A 16583-nucleotide genomic window follows, 5' to 3' on the forward strand; every position below is an offset into this window, starting at 1 on the left:
GGCGCCCTTCCGCCACGGAAAATCGGACCGTTGCGCAAGTGTTTCCGGAGCCCGTTGATCACGACGTCATGCAACCGCCACGTGGCGTACGCCGTTAATCGGCATTTAACGGCGTTAACTCGCTGAAACCCCGTGGTAGATGGTAGGCCCACACGTGGCCTCGCCACGTCTTAAGCGGGCCGGCCCATTAAGTTTATGCCGGGCCACCGACTTAGTTTGACCGGTCAACTATATAGCTGGGCTGGTCCATTAGTTACGTGGGCCGGGCCTAACCTGTAAGGTTGACTGGTCAAAACTTTAATGGGCCGGCCCACTAAGCATGTGGGCCGGGCCGAATGCACTCGTTTGACCGGTCAACAGGCAAAAGGGCCGGCCCACAAGACACGTGGGACCCACTTTCCTGTTATCGGGCCGGCCCATTTACCTAGTGAGGTCCACCTTAAAACAACTGGGCCGGCCCAAGAAGTTATTGGGCCGGCCCAATTAGCATGTGGGTCCCACTTTCCTGCTATCGGGCCGGCCCATTTAGTACGTGGGGTCCACAATAGATCAAATGGGCTGGCCCAACAAGAAAGTGGGCCGGGCCAAAAACACAGGTGGGTCCCACTTTCCTGTTAAAGGGCCGGCCCATTTAGTATGTGGGGTCCACCATATAGCAAGTGGGCCCAACAAGATAGTGGGCCGGGCCAAAAACACAGGTGGGTCCCAATTTCCAGTTAAAGGGCCGGCCCATTTAGTATGTGGGGTCCACCATATAGCAATTGGGCTGGCCCAACAAGATAGTGGGCCGGGCCAAAAACACAGGTGGGTCCCACTTTCCTGTTAAAGGGCTGGCCCATTTAGTATGTGGGGTCCACCATATAGCAAGTGGGCCGGCCCAGCAAGATAGTGGGCCCGGCCAAAAACACAGGTGGGTCCCACTTTCCTGTTGAAGGGCCGGTCCATTTAGTATGTGGGGTCCACAATATAGCAAGTGGGCTGGCCCAACAAGATAGTGGGCTGGCCCAATAAGCTGGTGGGGCCCACTTCCCTGTTAACGGGCCGGCCCAATAAGTAGGTGGGCCGACCCAAAATGAAAGTGGGTCCCACACTACTGTAAGTGGGCCGGCCCAATCAGTTGTAGGGCCCTGGTTGTTTGACTAGTCAACTTGCATTAAATTTCATGAGCCTAAAATCTGGTATCAATGATACACACAATTACATACACAAATAAAATAACTAGGAAAATTACAAGGCAATTAATGTGCCCAAATAAAAAATCACATAGAATCATTGAGGACTTCTATTAGCATCATCAATAACACGTTGACATTTGGCAATCGCCTTGATTGAATCTTGTGTACTCTTGGTCAACATATCAGCTACAGATCTTAAAGCAGCAATACCATGTCTTTTATAAAGTACAGCCTTGAGATATTTACTGTTTGATGAAAGGAATGGTCTAGGTTGACGGCTATGAGAGGATGCATCAGAAGAAAGATCAGAACTTTTTGTGGGCCTCTCTTCTGATGAAGATTGCTTCATCACAACTGCATTCTGATAATAATGCAAAAAGAGTTAAACGATGAACTATGCAAACATGTATTAAGCATTGTCGATATGAGATAGTCACAAGTACTAAGCACAGACTTACATTATATCGTTGCATAGGCTCACCCCGGAACCTTTTTTGCGCTCTATCTTCTACTAAGGACTTCTTCATTACACCTGCATTCTAGTAATATTGCAACATAGTTACAACAGTGAACTATTCAAACATTTATTATGCAATGTAGATATAAGATAATAACAAGTTGCATAAATAAGACAATGTATGGAACTTGTACTAAGCACAGACTTACATCATAATGTTGCACAGGGTCGCTTTGGCGACTATCTTCTAATGATGACTGCTTCATTAAAACTGCATTCTGGTAATATTGCAAACATAGTTACAACAATTAACTATTCAAACATGTATTACGCAATGTAGAGATCAGATAACAGCATGTAGCAGAAATAAGCACAAGATAAGATAAAATGCATGTACTAAGCACATACTGGCTCGTTGCAGGTCCTTCTCTTGCGTGCACTAGTCGTGGTCGACATGCCTGTCATTTTAGGTTCAGCCATCAAGTGAAATGCTAATCCTCCTGCTCCATTGTCCTTAATCTGTGTTTAGATATCACATTTAAGACCAAGTCAGCTGGTTTCAAATAACAAAAAACTTGAGCTGCCAAATGAATAAGCCAATATTTACCGTGATATCGATTAAAACCGTAATATCCCAGGTTTAGAGGCAAGAAAAAGAGAGAACACGAGAATGTGCATTGCATTCATGCATAGAAAATCCGGGGGATTTTCGCGCGTTCATCTAAAACACAAAGTGATCGAGGTTTCTCTTGTGTCGATGGAATTGATGTGTGTCATCCACACAAGTGCGATAAATTTCGACATGACCTTTGTTGGTTTATTATGTTTTCGAGGGAAATAGTTTGAATTCAAATTCAAATATGAAAGACATAATTCAAATAATAAATTGAATTTGAATTTGAAATTTAAACAAGTATATAAATATTATATGTACAAGTAACTACACTTGATAAGTCCAAATAAACAAATGAGTTAACTTTATTACAAATAGGATTACTTAATAATTTACAAGTTAGAAAATGAAATAGAAAATTACAAGAGAATAAAAAGAAAACCCTAAGACTAAACCTTCATCTTCTCAATCCTCTAATTCTTCCTTTCCCTGCAATAAAGGAAAACAAAACAAATACAAAAGAAATAAAAGTGGTTAATGTTAAAATGTTTGCCTCACCTTTGGTGAGGCAATGCTAAATATTGGAAACTAGCTACTGGGAACTAGGAACTTGTCCTAATCCCCAAATTTTGATTAGAGGGAGAAACACTTTTCTTAGGCAACATTAGGGTCAAATGGATCATTTAAGGGACAATTGGGCGACAATTGGATCAGGAGAGGCAACACTGATCATGAAGGCAACACGAGACTAAGGCAATATGGGCATGATCCATTTCTCTTTCTAGACAGGCAACAATGCAACATATCAGTTCCCTCTAATCTAGCTTGTTTCCTTAAAACCCACGAATTCATCAAAATAAATCATTTGTGACATAGAAAAGTCATAATGATCTTACTCAAATATTTTGAAGTCATTTGCTGAATAAGCAAAGCTTAATTGCTCTCAGATGTGTGAATAATTCATACATAATTAAGCCATATGAATTAAACCATAGATGCAATATCATACACCAGCAAGTAATCCACTTGGTTGTATTCCAAAATAAAGGCCCACATGATTAAGTATAAGTATTAGCCGAAGCCCCACTAGGCCACTGGATGGATAAGAGAGAAAGGAAAATAGTGCTACACATGGATAAGGATGGCATCAATCAAAGCTTGCACTAGGTGGAAAGTAACCAGCATTGAAACTTGAACAATCACATGATGTCATCTGCAAGCAGCATAGTCACAACATGCACACTGTGGTGTCTTTGTCATACCCACAGCCAACATCCCAGCCCTATATAAACAGCACAGCCACAACAAGCCAAACCATTTGATCTTATCAGCAAATTCATTCCAGCCATAGAATAGCATCAGTAGCTATAGAACAGCAAGAATCCCTTTTATTCTCCAACAACTCAAAGAAGAACAATAGATAGAACTTAGAAACCAGAATGTGAGGAAGCAGATCAAGAAGCTAGGAGGAGGAGGAGGCTATCCACAAGAAGCAGGTTGATCAATAGACCAGAAGATCAAGATGTTCTACAGCTGCAGGTTATTAGACAACAAATCTGCATATCATGTGTTCTTAGTTTGCATAGCCATCTCAGGGAAATAAGAGAAATAATACAAATCTAATAACTCCAACTACCCTGCAACTAGATCTGGTCTAGGAGGATTGGAAGGATTTATTCCTCTCAGTTCTGCATAGAGGTGCTATGCTGAATCATCATTGAGGGTAAAAAGAAAAGGTAGTATAGCATATGTTCTTATTTCAAGTATGTGCCTCAGCCTATGCATCACAGGCTAAGCCAAGAAAGCAAGCCATGTCTGTTCTTATCAGTTTATAATTATAAAAAGGGGACACCAAGATCTACAAGTAAAATCCAACAACGCCAAAATCATTTCTTAGTTGCTAATGAGCAACTAGATCATACTCAAGACATTAGCAGGGCATCAGCTTGTGTATTCTAACACATCTACTGTCCCATATCATTTGTGCACATGATTTAGTCATCACCATAAGCAGCCAGTATTAATCCATAAGCTCCAGAATTCTACTTAGGGTCCAGGACATTCATCCCAGGTCAACCAAGTAGGACCATAGTCGCAGCATAGTAATATAAGTATATATCTAAGCTCATAAGCAAGCCACTAACAACGCATCAGTCTGCAAGCAAATAATGATGCATCTCACATTTCCAAATTCAGTAATAAGATGTACAGGGGTATAGCTGAATTACTTCAGTTGACTGAACTGTCCAGTTCAGTTTCGTCAGTCATAGAATAAGCAAATCATCCAAAGTGAGGCCTTATAATTAGCATTTATAATTGATAATCAAACCAATTCTTAAGCCAACACTTCACTGAGCACAACAAGCACATACCACCCTTCATAGCCATAGAGAGTACAGAGAGTAGTGAGAGGGGAGTGAATTATCTCACCGTGATTGCAGCAGAGGTATAAGCACAGTAGGCGACGCCGGGGTTGCATCCACGGCACCGTCCAGCCGGCGTCGAGGATGTAGTAGCAACAGCAGAGCACCACACCACTGTATCACCACCACAATACCAGCAGCTCCACCACCACTATCGCAGCATCACAGGCAGCAGAAGTACTACACCTTTACCCAACGTGAGTAGGCCATGGCGAGCCAGGAGGGGCGCCAGGGTTGCAGCAATTGCCACCGTCCTGCTAGCGCCAAGTAGAAGTAGAGACGAGGGCAGTTATCGGAGCCGAGTGAGGGAGCAGAGGGACATCCCGAAAACGAGAAGACATGAGAATCAAATAGAGCAGGGGGTTTGGAGTTCAGGAGGAGGCGGAGCAGGGCCGGGAGCGGCCGGGAGAAGATGGCGGCGAGGCCACGCTAGGGAGCGTTGGGCGTGGGTAGGATTAGGGCGGCGCGCACGCATAGGGCGGCATCAAGGCGGCGGGTGAGGGCGAAGCCTCACCGGACAGCAGCAATGACAAGCAGCGGCGCGGGAGTTGGCCGGCGACGGCCAAACCGACCAGCGACCGCTAGGGTTTCTAGGTTTGGGGGCGGACGAGGAAGAGCTGGAAAATCAAATCGAGTTGGAGGAGGTTGTAGGACTCATCGAGGCGGACGAAAGCCCTAACTCACCGGTGACAAAGAGGACAGGGAGCAGCCGGCGGCGAGCGGCGACGCCACGCCATCGCCAGGAGCTCGAGGGCGTCATGTGCGTGAGACGAGAGAGAGGAGAAGAGTGCTGGGGGTCGGTGGCCAAGCGGGTCTGGTCCACTCGACCTAACCCAACCAGGTTGGGCCAGACCTGGTTGACCAGGCCTTGGGCCAAACCATTGGGCCATTTGGTCCAATAATTTTTCTTTTCTTTTCTTCTTTATTTCCTTTCCTATAAGATTTTATCTTTTAAAAGTTAAGTAAATATCAACCAATAAATAAAAGTGAGTAATAGAAAATTACCTCTATAACAATATATAACAAATATATTAAAACTAAAGGAACAATAATTTAGAGTTTTCTCTAAAATTTTAAGAAGAGTAATTTTAAACCTTAAACAATTAAAACCTAAAAACTAAGCTTATAATTTCTTGTTTCAATTCTTCACATAAAGAAAATATTAAATATTACTTCACATTAAGATGCCATATAAAACAACAAATATTTCTTGCGGGTTGTGTCTAATCCTATGAAAATCCTAATTGGTCATTACTTCAATTATTAATTAAAACCCTAAACCCTAATAGTATTTATCGTATTTAAGACTTTTGAAAATAATATAGTGTTAAATACATTATTACTTCTATCTCAAATTTAATAATAATCTCTACCAATTATTATGTTAATAATGAAATCAAAATTTAGAAACCTTAATTCTAATATAAACAAGAATCTTGGTCCCATCATTTTATGTGATCATCCTAAAATAGTTCCAATCCTAAAACCCTAGGGGTTTAGCTCATGTGATCATATCCACTTCACCTTTACATGTAAGACCTTAATAAACAACCAATGAGTGCATACTCATGATCCACTAAAATAAAACTTGGAACAATTCACATGAGACCATCATTTCATGTCTTTATTTTTGGTTAAGACCTATATGATCCACTAATGCCACCTAGATATAAACCCTAGCTTGATACCACATGTTAGCACCATTGATCATCAATCCTAAATACCACACCATTAAGATCAACCTCAATCATCCAATCCTAGTAAAACCATAAGATAAACCCTAGTATCAACCTTGTGTAACAATTCACATCACATGCTCCTATCCAACTAAACCCTACTTAGTAAAGCAAATGTAAAGCCATAGTAAACCTAATAGCAAACCTATGGAACTATCTTAATAACCATCCTTTAATATGGTGTATATGGGAAACCATAGTAATAACCCTATCAATACTTGCTACATATAAACCCATTCTACTTAAAGAACTCAACTCGTTCCTATTAGTGAACTAAAGGAATTCAATAGTAAACCCTAGAAGCCTTAGCACCTATGTATAGTAGTTCATATTCTTATTTAACCTGTTCTTCAAAAGTTATTCTTTTGAAATACAAATGTCAATCAAACCATAGAAGCCATAGTTCTTCTTTGAAATACTAATTATTTCTTAAACAACATGTTCTTCAAAAGTTATTCTTTTGAAGTATAATATAAATAATCATCAACCATGTTCTGTAGAACTTAAAATTGACAACTGTTCTTTACATATTATTCCATCACTATTCTTATGTGAATGATTGTTATGATGCCTTACATCACTTGGTTATGATGCTAATATAACCAAACCCTAATAAGAACCTTGTTTGAGAACCATTCTAAAAATGCAACCAACCCTAAAGAAATCTTTACAACTCATACATCCTAAATCATTGAGGTTAGGTTACGCTCGGGACGATTGCATCTCATACCATGCATTATAGCATCTTTGCCAGTTCTTTAAACATTGTCCTTACCGGACGATGATGGTATTTCAGCATTTGGAGTTCTCACGTATCGAAGCTTTTGCCTGCATAATCTTGCAGTCAAGAAAGGCAAGTTCATCGCTTGCTCATGTCATTTGATTATTTTTATCAAACTATATGCAAAGTACTATACTTATCACTCATGCATTGAAAAGCAAAGTATTATTTTACAATTATGAATATGACTATGTGGTGGGCAATGGAACCATGGTATGTGTTGATATGGTGGAGGTTCCATTGCAATGGGTTATATCACCCTAGGATTAATTACCAATGCCGTCCAGTGATTCTAGCGCCGTACATATCGCGTTATCCATAAGATCTATAATGGCTCTGGGGAAGTCAGCTGTATCTTTTCCCTTCTGCACGCCAACGGATTGGTAGAGCCGGCGGGGTGTTGGAGGCACTGCCGTAGGTTGGGATGGCCTTTTAAATCCCCATCCATTAGTGATGATGGCTCTACGATCTATGAAGGATTGTCCAAAGTACACCATGAGTAAAGCCGTATTATCGGGGGAAGTCTACTGGAGGTGTGCGGGTGGACAAAAGGGTGGGTTTGCAGTCGCGGAGAAGGCAGTGATTGGCTTGGATCTTATACTGGGCCTCACACCAAAGGAAGTGTGGACGGGGACATACTCTCGGCCGGCAACATGGTTAAGATCTCTTGTGGGGTAAAGTAACGCACCTCTGCAGAGGGTATCAAGAATTGTGACTGTCACTCCCTGTTCCGGGAAGGGATCTGCGAACGCGGCAGGAAAGGAACTCCACGAAGTTCTAGTCAACCTGTGAAGACTGACGGGCATAGTTTTTAGAATAAAATAAACCTTTTGAAGAAATGATTACAAAAACTTGCATTGGCCTGTGACTTTCTGGTCTATGGCTGTAGCTAGTGCATGATACACATATTTCCTAATATGAACTTGCTGAGTACGCTCGTACTCATTCTATCTCGTTTGAACCCCCTTCTTAGAGCAATGCACCGAAGGAGAAACTACCGTGGAACTCGAAGACAAAGGAGTCAACTGCAACAAGATGAAGAATCCAATCAAAGAAGTCAATGGAGTCAACTTCTGCATCAGCTATGATGGAAACCTAGACTAGTAATAGAAGGGAACCTTTCCCTAATCCTAGCACCTAAGTAGCTAGATTTCTATAGCAAGCCAAGTAGCTCATAAGCTTGAGTTAGCAACAAGTTAGACTACGAGTCGTTCTTCTGGAGCTTTATTTGAAGTTTTACCTCACTGTAAAGTAGGAGGCTATGTTGATCTTATGTAAACAGCTCGTGTGTACTTCTATAGACATACCTTGGACTCGCATATGTTTCTGTTGTACCACTCTGAGGGATGTAATATGGGTGGAACGGTGTTTCACTTGTGTTATGTCAACGACTTGTGTACTACACCATGCAGTGGTACGCTGGGTCACCGCAAAAACCAACTATATGTTGCTTTTCATGAGATACGAATTTCAGACAGTCAGATTTAGAGTAGGGTAATGCCAAGGTTTTCCACATAAAGTAAACTGGCATTAAGAATGACCAAATGTCAGGTTCAAATCACCTTCGCAGTTGCTCCAAGACAAGCATATCAAATAGGCAGAAACATAGTAAAGCATGAATGGCATTGCTATGGCAGGGTTCCAAGTGTTAATCTCTTGCATAAGGAACAATGCATATAGGTTATAGATAATGACGGAAGTAAACTGCCAAAATTACCAACCAAGAACTCAGATTCCAACCTTCCCTAGCGTCCCCGTTGTTAATGTTGGATATTCTAATAAGTGGTTCGCATGATCAATCCCTAGGAAAAATAACATTGACAGGTTAGTCTACGATAATACAAAGACCAGACATGCACGCAGCAATAACTATACAAGCTGTGCGACAGGAGCATTCATGGAAAAAAAATAGCTATAAGCTAAAGACGAGGTATAAGAGCAAGAAGATTGGAAATGCACATAGCATGATTATAAAAGCAGTGTGAGAATAGCAGGCACGAGAAAACAGCTAGCGGCTAGCGGTGAGCTAATGACGTGGTATAAGAACAACCAGATTGGAAATGCCCATAGCATGACTATAAAAGGAATAGCATGCAGTACAAAAACAGTTGGCAGCAAATGAATGGGTATAAGGCTATAAGTATGTGGATGCACACAGGTGTCAGTAGAATGAACAGGATGGTAGCGACCGGATAATGCTTTTGTACTGTACAATATTTAAACGAACTTCATGCGAAGTAGCAAATAAAGAAAGTTAATGGCATATGAGATCTGCAAATAACTACACAAAACATGGCTAAAGAAACACCGCGATCTAACGGGCCAGCGTACTAACCAAGCTGCAGCGGGGTGGACGGGGGCGGCAACTTGCATTCCAGCGGCGGCGAACGCGGGAGACGATGAGTCGACCCTGTTTCAGTAGAAGCGGGCGTTAGTGAAGCAGATCTGGTTGGCTGGCAAGGGATTCGGTGAAGTTGATACAGCCGGTGCGCCGAGCTAGTCGGTGGAATAGATCGGCTTCTGTGGAGGGGGGGCCGCGGTGAAGTAGACCCGGTTCCGTTGGAGAGGATCCGGTGCGTCGACAGGAAAAGGCGTTGATTGCTATGCTGTGGATGAGGTCGGCGGTGAAGCAGATCCGTCGGTGGTGAGGTCGGCATTGAAGCAGATCCGTCGGTGGCGAGGTCGGCGGTGAAGCAGATCCGTCGGTGGCGAGGGCGGCGGGGGAGCGGATCAGGTGGGTGGACAGCCAACACGATAAGGCTACGCTGTGGAGGAGTATGCCGGCGGCGAAGCAGATCTAGTACTGTAGAGAGTCAGAGCTTTGGCGTGTGAGAGTATTTTTGAGCTAATGGGGGAGAATGGTTGGTGGGTGGGTGTGGGCCTGTGGGGAGGGTTCGGGATCTAGGCAAGATATTTCATTGTTACCGAATGAGCCCTCCATGGTCGGTGGGTTGTAACTTCCGGACCAGGGTTAAAAGGGTAAAACTGGTCACGGGATTTTCGAATGGATTCGGCGGGATGATTTGGCGCGGGGCCGAAATTTTCAGTTTCAAGCTACGAGCAGAACGACAAAAATAATGTTCTTCCCCAGGGAGCTCTCCTCTTCTCTTTCTCTCTCGAGTCTCTCTCACTCCCCCGGCTCCTCTCCCCCTTCTCTCCGGGGGCCTCGCCGGCCGGAGACGAGGCCGACTTCTCTCTGTATATCGTACACCCTCCGAACCAAATTAATTGATTCAACTTTCCTTAGACGTGTATGTATCTAGAGTAAAAACATGTGTGGATACATCCATATTTAGATAAGCAAAGTTGAGTCAGCTAATTTGGATCCGAGGGAGTTAGTGTTGTTGTAAGCTTAGATCCAGTGTTTCCCATGAGCAGAATGGCGCAATGGAGTCGGGGATCTCGTCATCGGCTTCAGATATGGCCTATGGTGAATCTGGCGGATCAGATCTGGCGGATCTTGCCGGCCAAACCCCGATCTGGTGCCATCAAGGTGATGGCGCTAACGGTGAGGCTTGCTTTGGTTAGTGCTTCAGATCTGGCCAACGGGGAAGTCAAGCTGCTAACGTTCACAAGCTCGGGGCATACGACGGCGTCATCCGTCTTGCCCGTGAACATCTTGGCCTTTCAGCGGCCCTACTCAGAGCCAATATGCCGTTGCTGAGGCCATTCTTCTCATTCGTCCTGGCGACTACCGGCGACACCGTCCCAAGTGGTGCGTCCCCGGCGACGTAGTTGCTGGAAAGGATGCGGAGCAGAGATCTGATGTGCGGTCCAGAAGGACTCGATTGATTTTCTTCTATATGTTTTGGGGTCCTTTTTGTAAAGTTGCAGGTCCTATTAGTTATTGTCTAGTTCTTTTGGACCTCTATGTAATTTTTTGGACTAGTTTCCATTTGCAACGATAAACTTGAATTTTGACAAGTTCACGGGAAAAAAATTCTTTGCACATATGGCCTATCATGTATGAACATTCTTAAGATTTAAACTACTATATGTAATGGCCAGCACTTGCGCAAGGGGATCGTCTAGTGCGCACTAGTTTCCATTAGCACCGATAAATTTGAATCTTGACAAGTTCTTGGAAGAAAAAATTGATTCACATATAGCCTATCATGTATGAACATTATTGGGATTCAAACTATACATAGATGGCCAACACGTGTGCAAGGGGGTCCTCTAATGTGCACTAGTTTCCATTTGCGCTGATAAATTTGAATCTTTACAAGTTCTCAGAAAAAAATTGCTTCACACATATGCCCTATCATGTATGAACATTATTGGGATTCATAATATATATAGATGGCCAACACTTGTGCAAGGGGGTCCTCTAATTCTTGGGGATTTCAATCTCTCTCTCTCTCTCTCGATCTATCGTTGGTGGCCAGAACAACACACATATGCATGCACTTTATGCGCAAAGGCGCGGGTGCCTCTAGTAATTCATGTGTGTGCGTATAGTTGAACATATTCTTGGGGATTTCAATCTCTATCTCTCGATCTATATATCGTTGGTGGCCAAGAAACACACTTATATATACGCATGCACTTTATGCGCAAAGGCGCGGGTGCCTCTAATAATGTGTGTGCACTCGATCGATGATCCCTAAACCTTAAACCCTAAAACCCTAATCCCTAATTATACCCTAAACATACACCCTAAACACCCTAAACACTAAACCCTAAACCCTAGACCCTAAACCCTAAACACTACACCCTAAACCCTAAACCCTAAACCCTAAACCCTAACGCTAGACCCTAAACACTAAACCCCAAACCCCAAACCCTAAACCCTAGACCCTAAACCCTAATTAACCCTAACCCTAACCCTAAAACCCTAGCTAGATAACCCTAAACCCTAATTAAAACCTACACATATATATAGGCCAACGACACTTCATTCGCATCGAGCAGGCGGCCAACTAATTAGCGCTGATAAATTAATTAACTTTAATTTTGACAAGTTCTCTCGAATGAAAACACATTTGATTAAGTTGCCTCGTAATATATATACAATTAGTGTGCATGCGCGCATGTCATACCTTGCACATATCATTCGTGCATATATTTCAATATATATCTGAATATATTCTTGGGGATATATATATTTCAATCTCTCTCTCGATCTATATATCGTTGGTGGCCAAAAAACACACTTATATACGCATGCACTTTATGCGCAAAGGCGCGGGTGCCACTAATATGTGTGCACTCGATCGATGATCCCTAAACCTTAAACCCTAAAACCCTAATCCCTAATCCCTAATCCCTAATTATACCCTAAACGTACACCCTAAACACTAAACCCTAAACCCTAGACCCTAAACCCTAAACACTACACCCTAAACCCTAAACCCTAAACACTAAACACTAAACCCTAAACCCTAACCCTAGACCCTAAACCCTAAACCCCAAACCCCAAACCCTAAACCCTAAACCCTAGACCCTAAACCCTAAACCCTAATTAACCCTAACCCTAAAACCCTAGCTAGATAACCCTAAACCCAAAACCCTAATTAAACCCAACATATATATAGGCCAACGACACTTCATTGCGCATCAAGCAGGCGACCAACTAATTAGCGCTGATAAATTAATTAACTTGAATTTTGACAAGTTCTCTCGAATGAAAACACATTTGATTAAGTTGCCTCATAATATATATACAATTAGTGTGCATGCGCGCATGTCATACCTTGCACATATCATTCGTGCATATATTTCAATATATATCTGAACATATTCTTGGGGATATATATACATTTCAATCTCTCTCTCGATCTATATATCGTTGGTGGCCAAAAAACACACTTATATACGCATGCACTTTATGCGCAAAGGCGCGGGTGCCTCTAATAATGTGTGTGTGCACTCGATCGATCGTTGATCCCTAAACCTTCAACCCTAAAACCCTAATCCCTAATCCCTAATTATACCCAAAACGTACACCCTAAACACCCTAAACACTAAACCCTAAACCCTAGACCCTAAACCCTAAACACTACACCCTAAACCCTAAACCACTACACCCTAAACCCTAAACCCTAATTAAACCCTACATATAAATATAGGCCAACGACACTTCATTGCGCATCAAGCAGGCGACCAACTAATTAGCGCTGATAAATTAATTAACTTGAATTTTGACAAGTTCTCTCGAATGAAAATACATTTGATTAAGTTGCCTCATAATTAATATATATACAATTAGTGTGCATGCGCGCATATCATACCTTGCACATATCATTCGTGCATATATTTCAATATATATCTGAACATATTCTTGGGGATATATATATATACACATTTCAATCTCTCTCTCGATCTATATATCGTTGGTGGCCAAAAAGCACACTTATATACGCATGCACTTTATGCGCAAAGGCGCGGGTGCCTCTAATAATGTGTGTGTGCACTCGATCGATGATCCCTAAACCTTTAAACCCTAAAACCCTAGTCCCTAATCCCTAATTATACCCTAAACGTACACCCGAAACACCCTAAACACTAAACCCTAAACCCTAGACCCTACACCCTAAACACTACACCCTAAACCCTAAACACTAAACACCCTAAACCCTAAACCTTAAACCCTAGACCCTAAACCCTAAAACTAAACCCCAAACCCTAAACCCTAAACCCAAATTAACCCTAACCCTAAAACCCTAGCTAGATAACCCTAAACCCAAAACCCTAATTAAACCCAACATATATATAGGCCAACGACACTTCATTGCGCATCAAGCAGGCGACCAACTAATTAGCGCTGATAAATTAATTAACTTGAATTTTGAAAAGTTCTCTCGAATGAAAACACATTTGATTAAGTTGCCTCATAATATATATACAATTAGTGTGCATGCGCGCATGTCATACCTTGCACATATCATTCGTGCATATATTTCAATATATATCTGAACATATTCTTGGGGATATATATACATTTCAATCTCTCTCTCGATCTATATATCGTTGGTGGCCAAAAAACACACTTATATACGCATGCACTTTATGCGCAAAGGCGCGGGTGCCTCTAATAATGTGTGTGTGCACTCGATCGATCGTTGATCCCTAAACCTTCAACCCTAAAACCCTAATCCCTAATCCCTAATTATACCCAAAACGTACACCCTAAACACCCTAAACACTAAACCCTAAACCCTAGACCCTAAACCCTAAACACTACACCCTAAACCCTAAACCACTACACCCTAAACCCTAAACCCTAATTAAACCCTACATATAAATATAGGCCAACGACACTTCATTGCGCATCAAGCAAAGCGACCAACTAATTAGCGCTGATAAATTAATTAACTTGAATTTTGACAAGTTCTCTCGAATGAAAATACATTTGATTAAGTTGCCTCATAATTAATATATATACAATTAGTGTGCATGCGCGCATGTCATACCTTGCACATATCATTCGTGCATATATTTCAATATATATCTGAACATATTCTTGGGGATATATATATACACATTTCAATCTCTCTCTCGATCTATATATCGTTGGTGGCCAAAAAGCACACTTATATACGCATGCACTTTATGCGCAAAGGCGCGGGTGCCTCTAATAATGTGTGTGTGCACTCGATCGATGATCCCTAAACCTTTAAACCCTAAAACCCTAGTCCCTAATCCCTAATTATACCCTAAACGTACACCCGAAACACCCTAAACACTAAACCCTAAACCCTAGACCCTACACCCTAAACACTACACCCTAAACCCTTACACTAAACACCCTAAACCCTAAACCCTAAACCCTAGACCCTAAACCCTAAAACTAAACCCCAAACCCTAAACCCTAAACCCTAATTAACCCTAACCCTAAAACCCTAGCTAGATAACCCTAAACCCAAAACCCTAATTAAACCCAACATATATATAGGCCAACGACACTTCATTGCGCATCAAGCAAAGCGACCAACTAATTAGCGCTGATAAATTAATTAACTTGAATTTTGACAAGTTCTCTCGAATGAAAACACATTTGATTAAGTTGCCTCATAATATATATACAATTAGTGTGCATGCGCGCATGTCATACCTTGCACATATCATTCGTGCATATATTTCAATATATATCTGAACATATTCTTGGGGATATATATACATTTCAATCTCTCTCTCGATCTATATATCGTTGGTGGCCAAAAAACACACTTATATACGCATGCACTTTATGCGCAAAGGCGCGGGTGCCTCTAATAATGTGTGTGTGCACTCGATCGATCGTTGATCCCTAAACCTTCAACCCTAAAACCCTAATCCCTAATCCCTAATCCCTAATTATACCCTAAACGTACACCCTAAACACCCTAAACACTAAACCCTAAACCCTAGACCCGAAACCCTAAACACTACACCCTAAACCCTAAACCACGTACTACACCCTAAACCCTAAACCCTAATTAAACCCTACATATAAATATAGGCCAACGACACTTCATTGCGCATCAAGCGGGCGACCAACTAATTAGCGCTGATAAATTAATTAACTTGAATTTTGACAAGTTCTCTCGAATGAAAATACATTTGATTAAGTTGCCTCATAATATATATACAATTAGTGTGCATGCGCGCATGTCATACCTTGCACATATCATTCGTGCATATATTTCAATATATATCTGAACATATTCTTGGGGATATATATATACACATTTCAATCTCTCTCTCGATCTATATATCGTTGGTGGCCAAAAAACACACTTATATACGCATGCACTTTATGCGCAAAGGCGCGGGTGCCGCTAATAATGTGTGTGTGCACTCGATCGATGATCCCTAAACCTTTAAACCCTAAAACCCTAGTCCCTAATCCCTAATTATACCCTAAACGTACACCCGAAACACCATAAACACTAAACCCTAAACCCTAGACCCTACACCCTAAACACTACACCCTAAACCCTAAACCCTAAACACTATACACCCTAAACCCTAAACCCTAGACCCTAAACCCTAAACACTATACACCCTAAACCCTAAACCCTAGACCCTAAACCCAAAACTAAACCCTAAACCCTAAACCCTAAACCCTAATTAACCCTAACCCTAACCCTAAAACCCTAGCTAGAGATAACCCTAAACCCTAAACCCTAATTATACCCTACATATATATAGGCCAACGACACTTCATTGCGCATCAAGTAGGCGACCAACTAATTAGCGCTGATAAATTAATTAACTTGAATTTTGACAAGTTCTCTCGAATGAAAACACATTTGATTAATTAGTTGCCTCATAATATATATATACAACTAGTGTGCATGCGCGCATGTCATACCTTGCACACATATCATTCGTGCATATATTTCAATATATATCTAAACATATTGTAACAGAACCACTTTGTTAATCAAATAAATGTTGTTAGTTGCTCATAA

The 16583-nt window shown here is 41.8% G+C and overlaps 1 long non-coding RNA gene across 1 annotated transcript; it reads right to left on the reverse strand.

Annotated features, from left to right (window-relative positions):
- Positions 1 to 1264: 1264 nt before the first annotated feature.
- LOC127312365 (uncharacterized) lies at positions 1265 to 1986 on the reverse strand. Its single transcript, XR_007858289.2, has 3 exons — positions 1842 to 1986; positions 1634 to 1714; positions 1265 to 1536 (listed from the first exon to the last, which is right to left on the reverse strand). It is a non-coding gene; the product is annotated as an uncharacterized lncRNA (long non-coding RNA).
- Between the last annotated feature and the right edge of the window lie 14597 nt (positions 1987 to 16583).

This window comes from Lolium perenne, chromosome 7, assembly GCF_019359855.2.
Source record: "Lolium perenne isolate Kyuss_39 chromosome 7, Kyuss_2.0, whole genome shotgun sequence".
NCBI lineage: Eukaryota > Viridiplantae > Streptophyta > Magnoliopsida > Poales > Poaceae > Lolium > Lolium perenne.